The 21,435-nt window shown below is 46.6% G+C and overlaps 1 protein-coding gene across 8 annotated transcripts in view; it reads right to left on the reverse strand.

Moving 5' to 3' along the window:
- ZBTB7C (zinc finger and BTB domain containing 7C) overlaps window positions 1–8,108 on the reverse strand; it is a 373,598-nt gene extending 365,490 nt beyond the window's left edge. For 4 of the 8 annotated variants that reach the window (XM_036823636.1, XM_036823633.1, XM_036823637.1 and 1 more), the window contains exon 1: window positions 7,977–8,095. The gene's annotated coding sequence lies outside the window, so the exon portion shown is untranslated. Of the gene's footprint in view, window positions 1–7,976 lie in introns of all 8 variants that reach the window. The other 4 variants (XM_036823649.1, XM_036823635.1, XM_036823650.1 and 1 more) reach the window with 3 other exon arrangements.
- Window positions 8,109–21,435: the final 13,327 nt, after the last annotated feature.

Below are 21,435 nucleotides of genomic sequence, written 5' to 3' on the forward strand. Positions count from 1 at the left end.
AAACTGAGGCCCATAGTGGAATGGCGCCCAGGAATACACAATTCGCCCTCCACATGCCAGGATAAAAGTCAGGTCTCACAACCCTTCATTTCTTCCCTAAATTGCTTGCTTTTGACACATTTCCTCCCCTGGCCATACAGAGTCCCCCAAGTAGCACCAGCCTCCCCAAGACTGACCCTCCTGACCTGTGCCCCAGGCCCCCTGCCCTGTCTCCAGACTACAGAGCTCTTGAAATGTGACTGGTGTCACGTGTTGAAATGATAATTCAACTTTGGATATATTGGGTTAAAAAAAAACCTTACTAAAATTCATTTTACCCATCTCTTTTTACTTTTTTTAAATGTGACTACTAGAAAATTTTAAATTACCTGCATGGCTCACATTACATCTTCACTAGGCTGTGCTGCTCCAGGTCATAAGCCGTTTGTCCATTCAGCTCCCAGTCAGCAAAACTGACCTGTCCCGTGTCCCAGACTCTGTGTGGCCATTCTCTATTCTAAAGACCAACGACGCCAGGCGTTCCTGAGCAGTGTGCCCCTGACAACAATATCGAGACTGAGCCACGGAAGCCTCAGGATGACCGTAAGGAGTGTGTCTCCCCTTCTGTAGGACGTAGGGAAGGAGAGGGATCCTGTCACCCCTCAAGTGACATTAATTCTACCTACACGTGAGCACTGGCTTCCCAACAGTCATCTGTCTCGTAGGATTTTTATCCCTTGAAGTATAGTGGTAGCTTGGGGAGGAGGAGGAGGAGGAGAGGGAAGAAAACAAAGTCTTGAAAGTTCTTCAACACGAATCTTTGGTCTTCTCTCTCCTCTCCCTTCAGGTTAGAAATAGAAATCACAAAACACGTGAATAATTGTGGCTTCCATGTGGGGACCCCTCATTTTTGTCAGGAGCTGTGCAGAGTACTTTGTGTGTATCATCTCATCCCATTTTCTCAACCACCCTATGAAGTTGGTTATCACTGTTTTCTAGACAAGGAAACTAAAGCTTAGAGAGGTTAAGTAATGTGCCCAAGGTGACCACCAGAAAGTGGCCAAGACATAGGGTTCAGGTCTGATCAGCTCCAGACCCATGCTCCTCACCACCCCCTGCACGTGTCTCAGTTTCCTCATCTGCAGGATGGGGACAATACCTGCCTGAGGCAGGGTTGGAGACCCCATGGTCCCTGGGGACCCATCCTCCCCTGGGAGTAGGTTCTGTGCTCCTGAGGAGCTTCTGGTTCGAAGGATCTCTGTCTCTAGCCACTCCCTGGTTGGGCTACACCCCACATCCTAGGCTGGCAAACCTGTCCCCGCGCTCTTGACCTTGAGGTTCTCTTGACCTTGGGGTTCTCTTGACCTTGAGGTTGCTCCTCCCTGGGTGCCCTCTAGTTCCTGTCTCATGGAATTAAGTGCCACTAGCTCCTTACATCAAGACTCCACCTAAACTTCACCTCCTCCAAAAACCAATCAAAACTATTAAGTCAGAAAGCCGCTTCCCATGCTGCCCTTTCCTACTCTGCTTCCCAGGAGGTGATGCTCTCCCCCACCCCTCCCCAGGGCCCTGCACTCCTTCTCCAGCAAACTCACACTCAAAAGAAGCCTTGACACCAATGGGCTTAATCAGGGTCTCACCTCCCACAGGAAGTATTCTGTATTTCACTCATTCAGCAAAATATATCGTGAGCATCCACTGCACGCTGGGTGTTCTTCTAGACCATGGGCATAGCAGTGACAGTGACAAAGCCCCTGGGCTTCTGAAGGAACCAAGGTTTTCCCCAAATGGTGATGCCCTAAACACGCTAATCCAATGATACTGGTTCATATTTCTCAAGATTCTCCTGCTGTTATTTGTAGGTCAAGGAATGATTAGCTAATGGGCACTGGGTTTTGTTTTGTGTTTTGTAATGATAAATAAAGTATGATACATTACGTGAAGGAATGCAACACACCCATTAAAATATGTTTCTAAAGAGCATGATGGCATTGGTAAATGTGATAGAACGCTCATTGAGGGACAGCTTGCAACACCATATACCAGTGGCTCTTAACAAGGTCACGGAGGCAGGTACTTAGTGAGAAGTACCTTTCTAACCACATCCAGTGTTGGGGGTGGGCCGGAGGGAGAGCTGATTTCCTAACTCAAACTGTGGATGGTAAAGCTTACTGAAGTATTCTCAACCAGTGAGGAGACTTGGAAAATACATTTTCTTCTAAATATCAGTGATTCACAGTGGGAGTTTTCCAGACTCCCAAGAAAAAGAAACCTTCTGTCTATTAAAAGATGATATGGGTTTTGAAAGTTGTAGAAAACAACATTTAATCTTAATACATTTATATGCGAGTAGGTCTCTGTGTGTGCAAATGCACACACACACGCACACACACACACACACATGCGTGCGTGTGTGTGTTAGTGGATACAGAAAAAAGACTGGAAGGAAATATTCCAAAATCAGGGTGTTGTAAGCAGTTTTCCGTTTTAATTTTACACCTTTCCATATTTTCCAAATTTTCCATCATGACCCTTATTGCTTTTATAATCAGAAAATAAGCAGCAAACTGAATGCTAATAGTTTTTTAATTTCCTCATGAATCTGTTTTTACAGGCACCATTTCAGTGGGGTTTGGAAATCAGCAGGGTGTGAAACACAAATGAAATTCCCCATTCCTGCAGGGCTGAGTGTACCCCTTGGCCCTGAAGAGAAGCTCTCCCCACATCCACGCTGGCAGCCAGCTGTCCACAGCTGTTCTGAGGAGGCTGCAAATGAATGGAGCTGGTGGAAAAACACAACATTCCGAACTCTCCAAGGATGGCATTATGCTTGGAACTCTTGCTCACCAAAGAAGTAAATAAACAGAAGAGAGAGGGAGAGACGTGGCAGCCAAGCAAGCTGGAGGAACTTCAGTGCTGGAAGTGGCTCAGCTTCCCGAGGTCCCCAACTCATAACAAAACACCTGAAAGAAGACCCCTCCACCTAAGCCAACCAGCCTTGTCGAATCAGGGCTAACACTGCTAGACCATAGCCCTCCTGGGCTGTATCTCTCCAATGCCAGCTTCCCTTCCTGCCACACATCAGAGTGAGTATGAACAAGCTTTACATCCACCTCTAAAGCTAAAGAGATCCCGAGGGCAGGGCCCCTGGCTGATTCATCTTCATACACCCCCTAGCACTAATGAGCATAGCACTCACCAACTACTTCCTCAGCCACTGCCACATGCCAGGCACTGTTCTGGGGTTGGGGATACAACGGGGAGCAAAACAGACAAGCTCCCTGCCTTCTTGGAGCTTACACTCTAGTCGGGGAGGCAGACGATAGACAGCAGGAGAATCAAGTTTCTATCCCGGACAGATTGGGACGCTATGACGAACGTATTACCAGGCTGTTTCAGTGGAGATCTAATGGCGAGGTGAAGCCACCTGTGGGAAGATTTGCAGGAAGGGCCTTGCAGACAGGAGAACAGGCAAGGAGAAACGCGTGAGTTCCGTGTGCTCACGGACCAAAAAGGAGCCAGGTGGCTGGAGTACAGGGACTGGAGGGGGGTCAGAGAGGCAGGCAGGGTCCAGACCCCAGACAGCCCACAGGAGGGTGGCACAGGAGCGGCCCACCTGCCTCACTAGAGGAGAGTCCCGCTGTGGCTTTGTGAGGCTGGGTTGTGCTGTGACAGCCCTCGGAGCAGGAATGCAACGCTTTCAGTCGCATTGATGACAGGATTCCCCTCATCCCAGACAGGCAATCAGCTTGACTTGGGGCTCTCAAAATGCCCATGGAACCCCATCTCTTCTCATCCACACTCCGCTTCTAGATCCTTGCCCTGCCAACACCCCCTTCACGGCGCCAAGGAACACAGCTGATGGCAACGAAGGAGCAAGCCTGACTGCCGTCCACCCATCCACCCATGCCCAGCCCTCGGTGTGCGTTCAGTAAACATCTTCCGTGCCCAGGCCTTGCGATGGGCGCTGAGGGTGTGACGATGAGCAACACAAGCCCCGCCCCCAAAAGCTGCCCCAGGCTCTCAGGGCACCACCGTTGGCCACGAGCTGCCCAGCACCCACCTCTCCAGGTAGGCCTCCTGGCGAAACCTGCTGTGAGCGCCTGACATGGTTCTGAAGGGTGGATTAATTCACTCCAAGGGGTTAAACAGAGAGACAAGCTCAGTGCCCCGCCTGCTTCCTCTGCCCGCCCCCCCCACCCCCATTCCTCCCTCCACTGACCCAGGGAGAAAATACGCCCAGTCTCAGGAATGAAGCTGTAGTCGGTGGGATGGCAGGTACTACGTATCTGAAGACAAAGGAGGGTTTTAGTGTTGGCTTGAAGAGTGGGAGGTGAGGGGGACCAAAGGGGACTAGTCTGGGGAAGGAGTGGGGAGGAGGGAAAGAGCCCTGGCTGCACGCCTCAGACCTCCGCAACCAGCACTGAACAGATGCCACAGCTCACGGTCAGAGGGAGCCACGTCTGATTTGTGGCTTTCAGAATCTCCTCCTGCATAAAAATCATCGTTGCCATTATTCAGAGAAGCAAATTACCCCCACTTGAGTAGGTTCTTAAGCTCTACCCTGTGAGGTTTCTGGGGTGTGCCTCATTTTGTACAAATGGGGGGGGTCAGTGCCTGAGAAAAAGCACCCACACTGGCTCTAGGGGTGCTTTTCGTTTGCTGAATGCTTGTATCCCAGATCCCCCAGAGCAGCTGAAGTTGCCAGAAGCCCCGCGGGGCCCCTCCACACGGGTCAGGGTTCACTCCAGCCCCCGCCATGCAGTGGGTGGCAGGTTTTCTTCCAGTGGGCACAGCCATCCTGGGGAGAAGTCAGCGCCAAGCCTGGTTCCAGACCCTTGAGTCTCTTCCTCCCAGGAGGGGAGGAGGGGTTATAAATAGCCTGGACTCCTTCAGCCCTCCACAGGCACAGATCCCACACCCCCGCCCCAGCCTCAGCCAGCTGGTCCCTCCTCGCCCAAGTTCCCACAGCCTTCTGGAAGAGGGAGGGAAATGGCTCACCCACAGTCGGGGTGGAGAACGCAGCCCTTCAGGCCCCCATGGGAGTGAGTGGCCGCCCATGAACTGTCACTGTAACCCTGCCACACCTCTAAACCCCTTTGTGACTGCAGTGCTGGAGAGGGCTGGGGGGTCGCAATATTATTAGGGGGACTCTTTCACCCTGGTCGGCCCAGAAACCCCAAGCTGCATGCTCAGAGTATGTTACTGCAGTGAATGGAGTTACAGCAATAACATTCTCCCCTCTCTCTGCCTTGGTTTCCCTATCTGTTAAGAGATGAACTATGAACTATGAGTTACCTATGAGATTAGCATGCAGTGAAAGTGAAAAGGCAGTGTCAAACTATAACATCGTATTATCATGAAGATACCAGATCTTGGTTTCTTCTCCAGAAGCCTCAAGTGCAGCTATGGGGACATTGATTCTTATCTGTTCATGAGAGAAGACATGCTCGGTGCCACTGCATTAGCCTTGAATTCTTGATACTGCGTGCCCTTGAAAGCATAAAACTTACAAAATGTTCTCTCTTATAAGTCGTTTCTGACTAATACAGATTGACACACACCACATCCAGAATTATTTTGATTTAATACGGTTCTGCTGGACCGTACATGACATTTTAGACTGAAGAATAAGCATTGCCCTAGAATATTTAGGTTCAGGAGAAAAAAGTTCTCTTAACAATCATTCTGTTTATCACTCAGATCCTTCCTGCCCATACACACTGGTAAGAAACAAGTGGCTAACATTTAAATGGCCAACTTGCAGTTCTTTTTAATTAAGACACTTTGTTTGCTCAATAAAATACAATGTAAAAAACATTTACGGAAAACCCACTCATTGATGTCTAATAGCTGTGTCAAATACCCATAACAACATTTATTCCAACACCCCCAGATAATTGCTCATCTTTCTCATTTAGTATCCACAACAGCACAGCATTTGTGCCCAAGTGTGATTGATCCAGAATTGGGCTCCCTTTCAAAAATATCTGTAAAACCTAATTACTAGCAAAACAGAGTTCTGGCATCCTACGGAAAGTGGGTGCCTCACAGTGAGACAAGCTGCAAACTCATCTTGGCTAATCAAGCCACATTATGTTACAAAAGGAGTTTGAGGAATTTGGGGTGAGGAGGGAGCAGGAAAAGTTGGGATAGTGTCAGACTGGAAATCTGCAGTGACAGTTCTGATTTTTTTAAGCCAAGGGCAGAGGACAGGAAATTAGCTGGCAAGCATGGATGTAGAAAGTACCAGATAATGAGCCCATGATGGGCTTGGGGTGTGGGAGTGGCATTTCTGATCTCAGGCCCTACAAGGCCTTGTTGAGGGAACTCTCTCCACCCCGGTCTGGGAGGCTGATGTCATTTCTAGTCTCCCTGGGTCTCTAACCACTGTGGCAGGTCACTCTCCTTCCTCGGGCCTGAATCTGCTCCTCTGTAAAATGAGCACTCTTTAATATTTCTGGGGTCTCTTTCTGCTCCAAAATTCTGTGACTTCCTTTAAAGCAAAGGACATGGTTTCTGCTCAGGTACTTGCTGGGGCTGGGGGAATAAGGAGTGGGAACAGAACCAGCCAGAATGAAGGACTGAGTGTTTCCAACTCCCATGCAGTTCTGTACCGACTTGCAACACCCGGATATCAGACCCATTCTGGGAATAATGATTTCTTTCAGCCCAGGATGGAGCTACCCGGGTGGTGCTAACCTCCGCTGCCCTGGATTTGTCAACCTGGCCAATGAGGAACAGGGCCAAACCACTGGATTTCTCAGAGCCTCTCTCCCAGAGCTGATCAAGGCACATCTTCCTCTTGTGAGGGTCTTCCCTTCCCACCGTCATCGCTCTTTCCGTCCCGGAGGCCCCAGAAACCCCAGCCCTCGCCTGGAGAATGGTCCAGCGAGGCTCCCTGGGCAGGCAGCACAAGCCACAGACTCCTGGCTCCCCTCGGTCCTGGACCCTCCACACCTCGGCTTGGGTACCAGCCCCCGCGGCTGGATTCAAAGGAAATGGGAGTTGTTGCCGCTTCTCTTTTCTTTGGCTCCTCCTGGCCTTCTTCCTAATGAAATCAAAGAAGCAGCCCTAATAACAAAGCAACACAGTGGCCGGAGACGATTCGCTTTCAAAGGACCAGGAGATGCGCACACCATGAGCGAAGGCGCGCCCGGTTCCCGTGCGCGTCGCTAGGAAGAGACTTTGTGCTGACCCTTGCGGGCGACAGGTACCGGGACGGCCTTCGCTTAACTTTCCCGAGGCACAGAGGAACCGTTGAGTGCTCCCAGTTCCCGCAACTTCCCAACTGGACAGCAGCATGGGTCTCAGGATCCTGCAAAGACACCACCTCGAGCAGGGACCGCTACGACGCCCTTGAGGCGCATCGCGAGATGCCGGGTCCCAGACTTTCCAGTCCCTTTCCTAATCTTCAAGATAAGACCTCAATGCGGGTGCCAAAGTCTCAAGAAACCGCCACTCTCCAAAATGTTCCCGCGCCTTCCCGGCAGAAGTGCGGTAAAAGTTTTGGCAGAAACCACCTGTGGCTGCCGACAGACCCGCCCCGCCCGGGCCCAAAGGCGCCGCCGAGCCCGGGGCCGCACGCGCCCGTATAAGTTCCCTTCCAGCCCCGCGCGCCACTTCGCTCCGGGCCGCGGTGCCAGCCAGGAGGCGCGGCGCCCGCTCGCTGGCTCGCTCTTCGCTGGCTCTCCCCTCCTCCCTCCCTCCTCCCGCCTCCTCCCGTTGCATGGCTGCCGAACGGAGCCCCTGAATAGCCACCACAGCCCCCCGCCTCCTGCCCGCCGCGTCGGGGGCGCCCCTGCCCCAGCCTGCGCCCCAGGGTGCGCGGACCGCCGGCCTCCTAGCAACAGCCCGGGAGATCGCTCCCCGGCGCCTGCGATGCGGAGCCACCCTCCGGGAGCCCCGCGACCCCCGACCCGCCTCAGCAGCCGAGATGCGGTGGAGACCGCGACCCTCGCAGTCGATGCCCCAGCCCGGCACGCGAAGCCACTCACCTCTGCGCGCCGCCGGACCCGCGCGCCTCCTGCACTTGGCGCCGGCCGCTGTCCTCGCGTCCGCCTTCGCCGCCGTCCGTCCCTGTGCGCCGGAGCTGCGCGGGCCGCTCGGCTGTCAGAGTCTCGTGGCTGGGCTGCGCCGGCTGTGTGGAGCCGAGCGGCAGTGGCGGGCGCGCGGCAGCTCCTCCCTCCCCGCTCCGCGCCTCCGCCCTCCTCGTGCCCCGCCTCCCGCGCCGCTGCTGTCAGCCCTGCGCCCCGCGCCCGGCGCCCGCGCTACCCGCGCCAGCGGCTCGGGGTGCGCACTGGGCTAAAGGGCCCGGATGTCTGAGGTCGCCTCTCTCGCGCGCCCGCCCCCTCCCCTGCACCCCCTCCCCGCCCTGCCACACATGCACTTGCTGCGTCTCAACCTCCTCCTCGGCTCCAATTAATTTCTATTTTGACAGTAACTGTGGCTGGGGGCGGCGCTGCTGGGGGCGCCCAGGACCCGCGCCGGCGGCGGGCAGCAGTCAGGCCGCGGCGCGGGGGCGGAGTGGGGGGCCTGGCAGAACCACCCTCCGCTCGGGGCTCCGCGTCTTTTTTCTTTCTTTTTTCTCTTTGCCTCCTCCAGGATTTAAAGGGACAGCCCCGGCCGAGGCGAGGGGCCAGGCGGCCGCCGTTTCTCCGGTCTCCAGACGCCCTCTGCGGCCCGGCCGGACCCGCCGGCACCCGGAGCACAGGCTCCAGACCGCCGGGTATTTTTAGGTCCACACCCGACCCAGGACACCGGGGCGGCAGAGCTTGGCTCGGTCGCCCCGGCGCACGGCTATTTTTACAGAGTCCGATTGGGGGAGGAAATAAAACAACTCAGCAACTGCTTTTCCAACCGAAAGTAGGGAGCAAGGAGTGGGGGCGAGAAGTTTCCCAAATGCTCTCGGAATTCCAGAGAGCTCAGAAAGACACCTCTCCGACACGAGAAACCACAGGCGCGCAGCACTCCAGGGCTCCCAAATCCCTGCGGGCCTCCCCGCCCTGGAGGCCGCTCGGGCGCCGGGCCCCCAACAGCTCGCCGGCCAGGGTACCCCGCAAACTGCACAGCGCGCGCCAGGGACCGGCCTCGGGCCACCCGTCACTCGCCTGGACTGCCTGGAAGGCGGCCTTCAGAAGCATCCAATCACCCAGCTACGCAGCCAAAGGGCGGGCACTAGAAGGACTTGACTCCACCCGGTCCCTCCAAGCCCCGCCTCCGCGGATACTGTACCCGCTGGAGAGTCTTGGTGGGAAGCGCTGCAGGCGCCGAGCGGTGATGGACAGCGCAAAGGGCCCATCCGAGGGAAGAGGAGGGGGTCTCGGTCCAGGAGCGAAGGCGTGAACTGTCGCTGGCTAGGCGACTCCTCGGCAGACGTTCCGGCCACCAGCAGGCCGGGGCACACTGGTGCTCTACCTTTTTACAACTCCCGCCTTCCTCACTCCCTGCAGACATAGAAACCCTTGCCCGCCGTGGCTTGCCCGACCTCTGCGACTGTACCCTCTGATGTCAGCGGATCCTCTCCGGGACTCTATCTTCAAAGGCGGCGAAGTTTTCGGTCCTCAAAGTCTTACAGGGACTGCACTTACCTGAGCCGTGCGAGACGCCCAGGACAGGCGAGAAAGCGAATCTCTCCCTCCTGTTTCCATTCTGGCCATCGACTAATGAACGGACAGTGGGACTGCTGCTGTTTGCGTAGTGTGTCTGACTATTGATACTCGATGACATCCTTTACAGGATTCACGAAAATAAATTTGTGGACCTTTTGCTTGGCGCTTCTTACCAGTGTTGCTCACTAGAAATTTTCATCGTTTCATTCGTTCGTGTAATAAATGCACATTGCATGGCACCACTTGGGTGTAATGGAAACAAGGGAAAAGGCTCTGGAATAGGATGTGACAGCGGAAATCTAGGCACAAACATGAAAGGGTGAGCTGAAGCGTATGGTTGTGTACATCATGTGTCACTGGACAGAGAGGCCTGGCTTTTCCTAATAAGAAAACAGCATTTATTTGACAGTTTGAACAACCAGCTTATCCAAACTGTTCAAAGGCAGTTTGAAGAAGTCTAGGGAAGTCTTGTGGAAACTAAGACTTTCAAATTCAGGATGTCAGACTTCCAAGTAGCTAAAGCAAAATAACATCCTTGCTTTAAGCAGCCCTGGGAGCCTTTGCCCTCCCAAATTAGGTTGTCTGTCTCCCTGCTAAATTAGGTTGTCTGCCTCACTTCCTTTCATTAAAGGGTCTTCAGCCATTTGGAGGACTACTGACCCAGCTGATGTGGTCAAGCTTCTAAGCCAGAAGCATGGGGGTGAATTTAGGGAGTACCTGGGGGATGTGAGCCCTGCAAGACACCTGCAGATGAAAGGAATGCAGTGCAGGGAGTGAGTGCAGCCATGGCCATGAAAAGGTTGTTTTGTTTAAGAAAAGAGGGATGTGGGTACTAAATTAGAAATGCCTCTAAATAGGAAAGGTTGTCCTCCCTTCTCTGGGTACAGCTGGCTCAGAGCAGGTGTTCCATAGCTGGGGATCACTGAATGGCTTTCCATGTCATGAGCTGTGGAGGAAGGTTCCATGTTCTAGACAGTGAGCCACAGGTCTTCTGAACGTAATCACCACAGGCAAAAGTTTTATAGATTTAAGAGCAATCAGGATGAGAATGGTCTGCATTAGTGATATTATGGAATATTTTTAAAGAGAGCAGCTATTACACCATGTTCACGATTTTTATTCAGTTGTCTTTTTTCCAACAAGACTTTGAGCTCCTTACCCATCTTGGTATCCTCAGTGCCTAACACACACTTGGCACCTGATAGGTGCTCATTAAAGATTGATAAACCGAATGAATGCAAAATTATTTTAGAATGGTGGAGTAAGCAGGGTAACACATACAGAGAGAAATCCAGTGCACTTTGTAAGACTCACTTGCAATTTGCTTGCTTATATGGAAGTGCAACTGTAAACTTTGCCATAAATAATAGGATTTATTGGCTCGTGCCAGACTTTCCTCTTTAACAGCCATGTAACCTAGAAAACATGTTGTTCAACTCCTCTGTGCCTCCATTTCCAAATCTATCAAAAGGAGATAAGAATGGGGACTTTTCTACACCTTAAGGATGCTGAGATGACCAGATGAGAAAAGGTGTGGGCAAGTATTACCTCGTGAACAGCATTCATTAAGGGGCTACTGTGGATCAAGCACTGTGCATTGTAAATTGTCAATATTAGTTATTGGAATAAATTTTTCAGAGATTATCTGAGAATTGGGTTCAAATATTTATCTATGCCCCAAGGGTGGTGAGAGGCTGATTCAAGAGAAAAGAAAAGGAGAGAATTAACATTTACAGAGCTATTTCTAGAATCAGAATCATGGCATGCATTGTTACATGTTCCTCAGGACAACTGTGTGCGATGCATTTTGTTATGACCATTTATAGATGAGAAGTCTGAAATCAATAGCAATGGTGACGACCAAGGTCCCGAAGCTGGGAAGTGGCAGAGGCACCTTTGGGACCCAGGTTTGTGAGTTCGGGAATCCATCAGGGGCCCATCCTGCAGTGCTGCCTCTAGAAGAGAAAAGAGGTAAGAGCCTTTAAGGAAAAGAGGCTAAAGAGAATTTCAAGAAAACAATGGTCTGTGTTACCACAAGGCAGGTTGGGCAAGGTGCAATCTCAATTGAGAGGAACTTCCTGGAAAGGGTGGCATTTGATTCAGTCCTTTAAGTTTGGATTCACACACATGCTCTCTCTCTTTTTAAATTTTTATTTTAAAATAATTTCAGGTTTTCAGAAAAGTTACAAACATAATATAAAGAATTACCATATACCCTTTTTTATATTTCACTTAGAAAATATATTTATGTATATATAAAAAAATAAAGAGAAATAAAAAGAATTACCATATACCTTCACCCAAATTCTCCAGATGCAAACATTTCCTATGTTTGCTTTTATCCTGCTGCCTCTCTATATATACATAGTATTTTTTCCTAAACCATTGGAGAGTAAGCTGAAGATATGATGCTCCTTTACTGATAAATTCTTCAATGAGTGTTTTCTAACAAGAAGGACATTCTCTTATGTAATAATCAAAATCAGGAAATTTCCATCAATGCTATTTTCTAATCTAAACCATATTTAGATTTTGCCAGTTTTCTCAATAATGGCAAAAAAAAAAAAAAAAACTAAATTAATTCTGATCAGATTCCGGTCCAGGATTAACACATTGCATTCAGTTCTCATATCTCTTGGGAGGGTGTTTTTTTTTTATTAAAAAAAGAAATTTTCTCAGTTTTCATTTCTTATTTAAGTGGCTGTACATTTACGACCCATATGAGGTTACAAACGTTCTCTCCCTCACCAAACTTTAGATGGGCTCCTCTCAGCCCTCTTTTTGATGAGACCTCGCCCTTAGGGCCTGCCTAATCCAGTTGTAGCAAGAATTCTACTAAATCAACTTAGTGAGAATCCCACCCCGCCCGGCGCCCCCCCCCACCATCCTTCAAATCTGATCCACCTTGATATCTGATCAAATTCCTCACCCCCCACCCTTGATATCTGACCAAGGCCTGCCTTTGGCAAGAATCCTGCTAGGTCAGTTTACTACCTACCCTTGATGTCTCTTCTTAGTAATCTTCCATCCACCGACTCCCACCCTTCCTTGGCTATAAATCCCCACTTTTCCTTGTTGAGCCTCATCTCTCTTCCCTGTTGCAATACTCTTTTTGCTATAGTCTTGAATAAAATCTTCCTTACCATTTTAACAAGTGTCAGAATAATGTTTTCTTTAACAGAGCCAAAGAAAACACAGAAAAAAATTAAACCCATCTGTAATCACCCACCAGAGATAACCAGTTAATCCCTGATTTTTTAAAATGTGTAATCCACATTTGCAAGGGAGTGCAAAAACCACCACTTCCTTCCAGGGACCAGCTTCCTCTAGAAACTATTGAGGATATGGAAGTTCTGCTTTCAGTTCTTCTGGAAGTTCTTCCTCCGTGTCCAGTGTACCTCCTTCTGTTCCCAGTGTGGCCACGGTCCACCTTGCCCTTTAGCTCCTGACCCAAAACTCCAGTTACCATCACCCTCAAGAGGCTGCTATGTCCCCCAGCACCCCCCAGGAAGAAGCTGGTGTAGGCAAGCCACGCTCCTCAGACCCACTAGTGCTGTTTGCCACACCAGAGGCTATAAAGGCTCTACTGGGTAACAATTTAATAAAACGTTGAGGTAGCTCAAGGGAATTAAAATGTAAGTTTGGACAACTTGAAGTTGTGCATGACATGTGACTTCCTCCATAAGCAACCAGGGGTTCAACCCTCCACAGTGAGTCCCTTGACGGTGCACCCCATTTCTAACCTGGCTCCCCAGCTTTCAGGACTTTGTGGGATGACCCTTTGATGAGACTCTCCTGAGGAGAACCAGCCCCTAACCTCAGGGAAGGAGTTTTCCCTAGGATCCCTTCCCTGTCCCCCTCCACACGTACATTTCCCCAAGCCTCAGTCAGTCAAGACACCTGAAGTAAGGCTCTGGGGTAGGTGGGTGATCACCAGCAGGACTGTCTGATGATGGCCATCAGCACCCCAAGTATGACAGAACAACCAAGCAAATCAGGGCACATGAGGTCCCCAGGTCAGTCCAGCCTCCTTCGGGATCTCCCCAGCAGTCACAGCTCCGGGTGGGCCTGTGTATTCTTCCCACTGTTTGGTGAGTAATTGTCGATACAAATGTGCACAAATGCACACTCCCTCCTCCCCCCGCCCCCACACACAGCTTCTAAGGACAATTCTTAGAGATGATTCAGTCTAAATCTATGAGGATCAGAGAAACAATTTGCTAGTTACCTCAAATTTTGCAAAATGCCATAGTATTACTTCCTTTCCTTCAACCATTCTCTCCCTGAGCAGTCAGTGTTTTATGTATATGTATACATGTATATATATATATATGTATATATAAAACGTTGCCCCATCTCCCCCACCCCATGAGAATTCAGAAGTGACCTATCACTGAGCCAAGGTCCCCACTGGGATTTCCCTTGGTTAGCCAAGCACCAGGTCAGAGCTGTGCCAATTACTCTGAGGATGTGATTAAACCAAGAGCCCTCACCCTACTCAGAGGCTGTCTGGAAGGAGAGGACTGCTTTTAGTCAGGACGTGTAGGGCACCAGCCAAATATTTGTTGCGCAGTGCCTGTCTACATAAACAATTTGGTTTTTAAAATGCATACAAAATCCATGGCCCATGTGCCATATAGTGATTTAATGATGAAGATGTATAATAATGGATAGAGAAGAGATATTTATTTATTGTCTCATTGACGCATATTAAGATTCTTCATAGTGTCCAGATACCGCCTCTTCCTGTTCAAGTCACAAAACCACCTTTTCACTTCCTTTCTTGTTCACTATTGCCAAATGCACCATTCTTAGTTAATTTCATGTCTCCCACCTTGAGAAAGGGTAGCACCACTGTTACTCAGAACGCCATGGTTCCTCAGAACCTATTTGTATTGAAACACTATAGTTTTTCTTGCCTCTGCAGTTCCTTTACACCAGGGGTCCCCAACCCCCAGGCCACAGATCGGTACTGGTCTGTGGCCTGTTAGGAACCAGGCCACACAGCAGGAGGTGAGCAGTGGGCAAGCCAGCAAAGCTTCACCTGTATTTACAGCCACTCCCCATCGCTCGAATTACCGCCTGAGCTCTGCTCCTGTCAGATCAGTGGTGGCATTAGATTCTCATAGGAGCTGGAACCCTACTGTGAACTGCGCATGCAAGGGATCTTGTTTTCTCTCTCCTTATGATAATCTAATGCCTGGTGATCTGAGGTGGAGCTGAGGCGGTGATGCTAGCGCTGGGGAGCGGCTGCAAATACAGATCATCATTAGCAGAGAGGTTTGACTGCACAGAGACCATAATAAATCAGTTGCTTGCAGACTCATATCAAAGCCCTATCAGTGAGTGGCAAGTGACAATTAAGCTGCATCTTACAGAGTAGACTGGACATAAGCAACACACTTAGGGTGTCACTGTCTCCCATCACCCCCAGATGGGACCATCTTGTTGCAGGAAAACAAGGTCAGGGCTCCCACTGATTCTGCATTATGGTGAGTTGTATAATTATTTCATTATATATTACAATGTAATAATTATAGAAATAAAGTACACAATAAATGTAATGCGCTTGAATCATCCTGAAACCATCCCCCCCCCACCCCGGTCCGTGGAAAAATTGTCTTCCACAAAACTGGTCCCTGATGCTGAAGAGGTTGGGGACCACTGCTTTACACCACCGACTCATGATGTTGCGTCATCCATCCTGCAGTCTGTGAACACTGAATTCTAACGACTCTCAAAAATTGTTATTGTGCTTTGTTGACACAATAACACTCTCAAAAGTTGTTATTGTGCTTTGTTGATGAGGACCTCTTACCCAGTGTAAACAGGAAAATGTGAGCCATCACTCATTTCCAGATCATGTTAAATTTACCATTTGGGATTATGTAGTATAAACATAAAACAACACATCTCCCACCCATGTTTTCTCTTAAATTCTTTAGACTATAATCACTGCATTCCTAGAATGTGACCTCTTTGAATATTGACCAAATCCCTGTATACTGGGTTGGATAGTGTCCCCCTAAAATTCATATCCACCCGGAACTTGTGAATATGACCTTATTTGGAAATAGGGTTTTTAAAAATAAAATCAAGTTAAGATAAGGTCACACTGGATTAGGGTGGGCCCTAAATCTAATAAATGGTATTCTTATAAGGAAAGGGAAATTTGGAGACACAGAGACACACAGGGGATAATGCCATGTGAAGATGGAGGCAGAGATTGGAATAATTCATCTATAAACCAAGGAACAGCAAGGATCGCTGGCAACCCAGAAGCTAAGAGAGAAGCCTGGAACAGACTCACTCAGAGCCTCCAGGAAGAACCAAACCTGCTGACATCTTGATTTCAAGACTCTGGCCTCTAGAACTGTAAGAAAATAAATTTCTGTTGTCTTTCAAACACTACATTTATGGTAATTTGTTACAGCAGCCCTAGAAAACTAACATCTCCTGCTTTCTACAGACTGCTGCCAGTGGGAAGGATGGGTGAGGAGCCTGCAGGTGGGGTGAGAAGAGAGGAATTCTTATGCAAGGAACATCATACCTTTGTCCAACATGTCTTAATACCAACCTGAAAAGGCATGACATCGCCACATCAGTTGGAGGTAAGAGAGGACATTGATAAGAAAAGCCCATAGGCATTGTGGAAAAGTGGTCTCAGAAGCCATCAGAGGAAATGGCCACTGCCACTGCTGGAGGATTGCCTGACCCATGGCACAGAGCCTAGTGAGGGTGCAGGGTGACTGGGTTGGGTGCCAGGGTAAGGACACCTGGAGTAAAGGATGACTGCCACCAGACCTGCAGCCCTTGGGTGGGTGCTATAGACCAACAGCAGCGCCATGGTCTGATTACATAAGGATGAGAGCTGTTGTGCCAACCCTCATACACAGCTCAAGCCCAGGGGTCAGCAGTGGACCACCAATTGCCCAGAGCCCCAGACTCATCCTGTATCCATAAGAGTCACCTCAAATCAGCATGTCTGCACCTTTTTGGTGGCCCAGTCTTGCTCAAATCCACAAAACAAATACTACACTGGTAAGAGGCAGCTATCCACCCTCCTGGAACTGGAGTCTGGCCCTAGCAGGAATTACTCTATGGGCATGAGTCCTGGAGCCCTTCCTATGCATGGGACAAAGGATCAGAGTGTGTTTGATTAGCGATATTAAGCATATTTTCATCTGCCTGTTGGCCATCTGTATGTCTTCTTTGGAAAAATGTCTGTTCAGACCTTCTGCCCATTTTATTTTTTTATTTTTATTTTTTATTTATTTATTTATTTTTGGCTGTGTTGGGTCTTCGTTTCTGTGTGAGGGCTTTCTCTAGTTGCGGCAAGTGGGGGTCACTCTTCATCGCGGTGCGCGGGCCTCTCACTATCGCGGCCTCTCCTGTTGCAGAGCACAGGCTCCAGATGCGTAGGCTCAGTAATTGTGGCTCACGGGCCTAGTTGCTCCGCAGCATGTGGGATCTTCCCAGACCAGGGCTCGAACCCGTGTCCCCTGCATTAGCAGGCAGATTCTCAACCACTGCGCCACCAGGGAAGCCCCACTTCTGCCCATTTTCAAATCAGGTTTGTTTGTTTTTTGAGATTGAGTTGTATGAGCTGTTTATATATTTTGGATATTAACACCTTAGTGGTCATATCATTTGCAAATTTTTCTTCCATTCTGTAGGTTGTCTTTTTCATTTTGTCAAGGGTTTCCTCTGCTGTGCAAAAGCTTTTAAGTTTAATTAGGTCCCATTTGTTTATTTTTTCTTTTATGTCCTTTGCTTCAGGAGACAGATCCAAAAAAATATTGCTGTGATTTCTGTCAAACAGTGTTCTGCCTATGTTTTCTTCTATGAGTTTTATAGTATCCAGACTTAACATTTAGGTCTTTAATCCATTTTGAGTTTATTTTCGTATATGGTATTAGATAATGTTCTAATTTCATTCTTTTACATGTATATGTCCAGTTTTCCAGCACCGCTTATTGAAGAGAATGTCTTTTCTCCATTGTATACTCTTGCCTCCTTTATTGTGGATTAATTGACTGTAAGTGCATGGGTTTATTTCTGGGCTCTCTATCCTGTTCCATTAATCTATGTGTCTGTTTATGTACAAGCAGCATACTGTTTTGATTACTGTAGCTTTGTGGTATAGTCTGAAGCCAGGGCACATGATTCCTCCAGCTCTGTTCTTCTTTCTCAAGACTCTTTTGGCTATTTGGGGTCTTTTGTGTTTCCATACAAATTTTAAATTATTTGTTCTAATTTTGTGAATAACACCATTGGTATTTTAATAGGGATTTCACTGAATCTTAGATTGCCTTGGGTAGTATGGTGATCTTAACAATATTAATTCTTCCAATCCATGAACTTGGTATATCTTTCCATCTGTTTGTGTCATCTTAAATTTCTGTCATCAGTGTCATGGTTTTCCAAGCATAGATCTTTTATCTCCTCAGGTAAGTTTACTCCTAGGTATTTTATTCTTTTTGATGTGAATATAAGTGGGATTGTTTCCTTAATTTCTCTTTCTGATAATTCATTGTTAGTGTATAGATATGCAACAGATTTCTTTCTATTATTTTGTATCCTGCAACTTTACCAAAATCATTGATGAGCTCTAGTAGTTTTTTGGTGGAGTCTTTAGGATTTTCTATGTATGGTATCATGTTATCTGCAAACAGTGACAGTTTTAATTTTTCCTTTCCAATTTGGATTCCTTTTATTTCTTTTTCTTATCTAATTGCTGTGGCTAGGACTTCCAATACTATGTTGAATAAAAGTGGTGAGAGTGGGCATCGTTGTCTTGTTCTTGATCTTAGAGGAAGTAATTTCAGCTTTTCACTGTTGACTATGATGTCAACTGTGGGCTTATCATATATGGCCTTTATTATGTTGAGGTACGTTCTCTCTATGCCCACTTTCTGGAGAGGTATTATCATAAATGAATGTTGAATTTTGTCAAAGGCTTTTTATGCATCTGTTGAAATAATCATATGGTTTTCATTCTTCAGTTTGTTAATATAGTGTATCACATTGTTGATTTGAAGATATTAGACCATCCTTGCATCCCTGAGTTAAACCCCATTTGACCATGTTGTATGATCCTTTTAATGTATTGTTGGATTTGGTTTCCTAATATATTTTTTTGAGAATTTTTGCATATATGTTCATCAGTGATATTAGCCTGTAGTTTTCTTTTTTGCGTGTGTGTGATATCTTTGTTTGGTTTTGGTATTAGGGTGATGCTGGGCTCATAGAATGAGTTTGGACGTGTTCCTTCCTCTGTGATTTTTTTGGAATAGTTTGAGAAAGATAGGTGTTAACTCTTCTCTAAACGTTTGGTAGAATTCACCTGCAAAGTCATCAGGTCCTGAACTTCAGTTTGTTGGGAGTTTTTAAATTGCTGATTCAATTTCATTACTGGTAATTGATCTGTTCATATTTTCTGTTTCTTTTTGATTCAGTCTTGGGTGATTGTACGTTTCTAGAAATTTGTCCATTTCTTCTAGGTTGTCCATTTTATTGGCATATGGTTTTTTGTAGCAATCTCGTATGATCTTCTGCACTCCTGTGGTTTTGGTTGTAATTTCTCTTTTTTTCATTTATAACTTTATTAATTTGGGCCCTCTCTCTTTTTTTTCTTGATGAGTCTGACTAAAGGTTTATCATTTTGTTTATCTTTTCTCAGAACCTGCTCTTAGTTTCATTGATCATTTCTTTTTTTTTAGTCTCATTTATTTCTGTTCTGATCTTTGTCATTTATTTCCTTCTACTAACTTTGGGTTTTGTTTGTTCTGCTTTTTCTACTTTCTTTAGGTGTAAAGTTAGGTTGTTTATTTGAGATTTCTCTTGTTTCCTGAGGTAAGCTTGTATCACTATAAACTTACCTCTTAGGACTGCTTTTGCTGTGTCCCATAGGTTTTGGATTGTTGTATTTTCATTTGTTTCCAGGTATTTTTTTATTTCTTCTTTGACTTCTTCAGTGAATAATTGGTTGTTTAGTAACATATTGTTAGCCTCCACGTGTTTGTGTTTTTTGCAGGTTTTTTCTTATAGTTGATTTCTAGTCTCACAGTGTTGTGGTTGGAAAAGATGCATGATACGATTTCAAGTTTCATAAATTTATCGAGGCTTGTTTTGTGGCCTAGCATGTGATCTATCCTTGAGAATGTTCCATATGCACTTGAAAATAATATGTATTCTGCTGCTTTTGGATGAAATGTTTTATATGTATCATTAAGTCCATCTGGTATAATGTGTCACTTAGGCCACTGTTTCCTTATTGTTCTTTCTATCTGGATGACCTGTCCATTGATGTAAGTGTGGTGTTAAAGTCCCCTACTATTATTGTGTTACTGTCAATTTCTCCTTTTATGTCCATTAATATTTGCCTTATATATTTAGGCAAAGTTGGGTACATGTATAAATTTATGATTGTTATGTCTTCTTCTTGAATTGATTCCTTGATCATTATGTAATATCCTTCTTTTTCTCTTTTTATAGTCTTATTTTAAATTCTATTTTGTCTGATATAAGTATTGCTACTCCAGCTTTCTTCTGATTTCCATTTATGTGGAATACCTTTTTCCATTGCCTCAGTTTCAGTCTGTCTGTATCTCTAGATCTGAAGTGAGTCTCTTGTAGGCAGCATATGTATGGGTTTTGCTTTTGTATCCATTCAGCCACTCTATGTCTTTTGATTGGGGCATTTAATCCATTTACATTTAAAGTAACTATTGATATGTATGTGCTTATTGACATTTTATAAATTATTTTGGGGTGTTTTTGCAATTCTTTTTTGTTCCTTTCTTCTTTTTTGCTTTCTTCCCTTTTGATTTGATGACTATCTTTTGTGTTATGTTTGGATTCCTTTTTCTTTTTTGTGTGTGTATCTATTATAGATCTTTGGTTTGTGGTTAACCATGAAGTTTATATATAGCAACTCATATATATATAAGTGATTATTTTAAGTTGATGAGCTCTTAAATTCAAATGCATTCTAACAACCCTGCATTTTTACTCTTCTCCCTTTATGATTACTGTTTTTGACATCATATTTTACATCTACTTGTTTTGTGTATCCCTCAACTGCTCATTGTGGATATAGGTGATTTTACTTTTGTCTTGTAACCTTGCTACTAGCTTTGTACATAGTTGATTTACTATCTTTACTGTATATTTGCCTTTATTGATGAGCTTTTTCCTTTCATAGTTTTCATGTTTCTAATTGTGGCCTTTTCTTTTCTGCTTAGGGAAATTCTTTTAACATTCCTTGTAAAGCTAGCTTGGTGGTACTGAAGTCTTTTAGCTTTTGCTTGTCTGTAGAACTTTTGATCTCACCAACAAATCCGAATGAGAGCTTTGCCGGGTAGACTATTCTTGGTTGTAGAATTTTCCTCTTAATCACCTTAAATATATTATGCCACTCTCTTCTGGCCTGCAGAGTTTCTGCTGAAAATCAACTGATAACCTTGTATGTAACTTGTTGCTTTTCCCTTGCTGCTTTTAATATTCTCTCTTTATCTTTAATTTTTGCCATTTTAATGACAATGTGTTGGTGTGGTCCTCTTTGGGTTGCTCTAATATTTCTTGAGAATAAATGTGGGAAATGAAATTTCTGGGTCAAAATATATACACATTTGTAAGATTAGATAGCTCTTGTCAAATTGCCTGACAAAATAATGTACCAATGTGCATTCCTGCTGGCAGTACCTAAGAGTGTCTAAGAGTTCACTATATATAGAGTAAACAGATGTAAAAATATCAGCCTCATTAATAATTTCAGGGCTTCCCTGGTGGCGCAGTGGTTAAGAATCTGCCTGCCAATGCAGGGGACACGGGTTCGAGCCCT

The sequence above is a fragment of the Balaenoptera musculus genome, chromosome 14 (assembly GCF_009873245.2).
Source record: "Balaenoptera musculus isolate JJ_BM4_2016_0621 chromosome 14, mBalMus1.pri.v3, whole genome shotgun sequence".
Classification (NCBI taxonomy): Eukaryota; Metazoa; Chordata; class Mammalia; order Artiodactyla; family Balaenopteridae; genus Balaenoptera; species Balaenoptera musculus.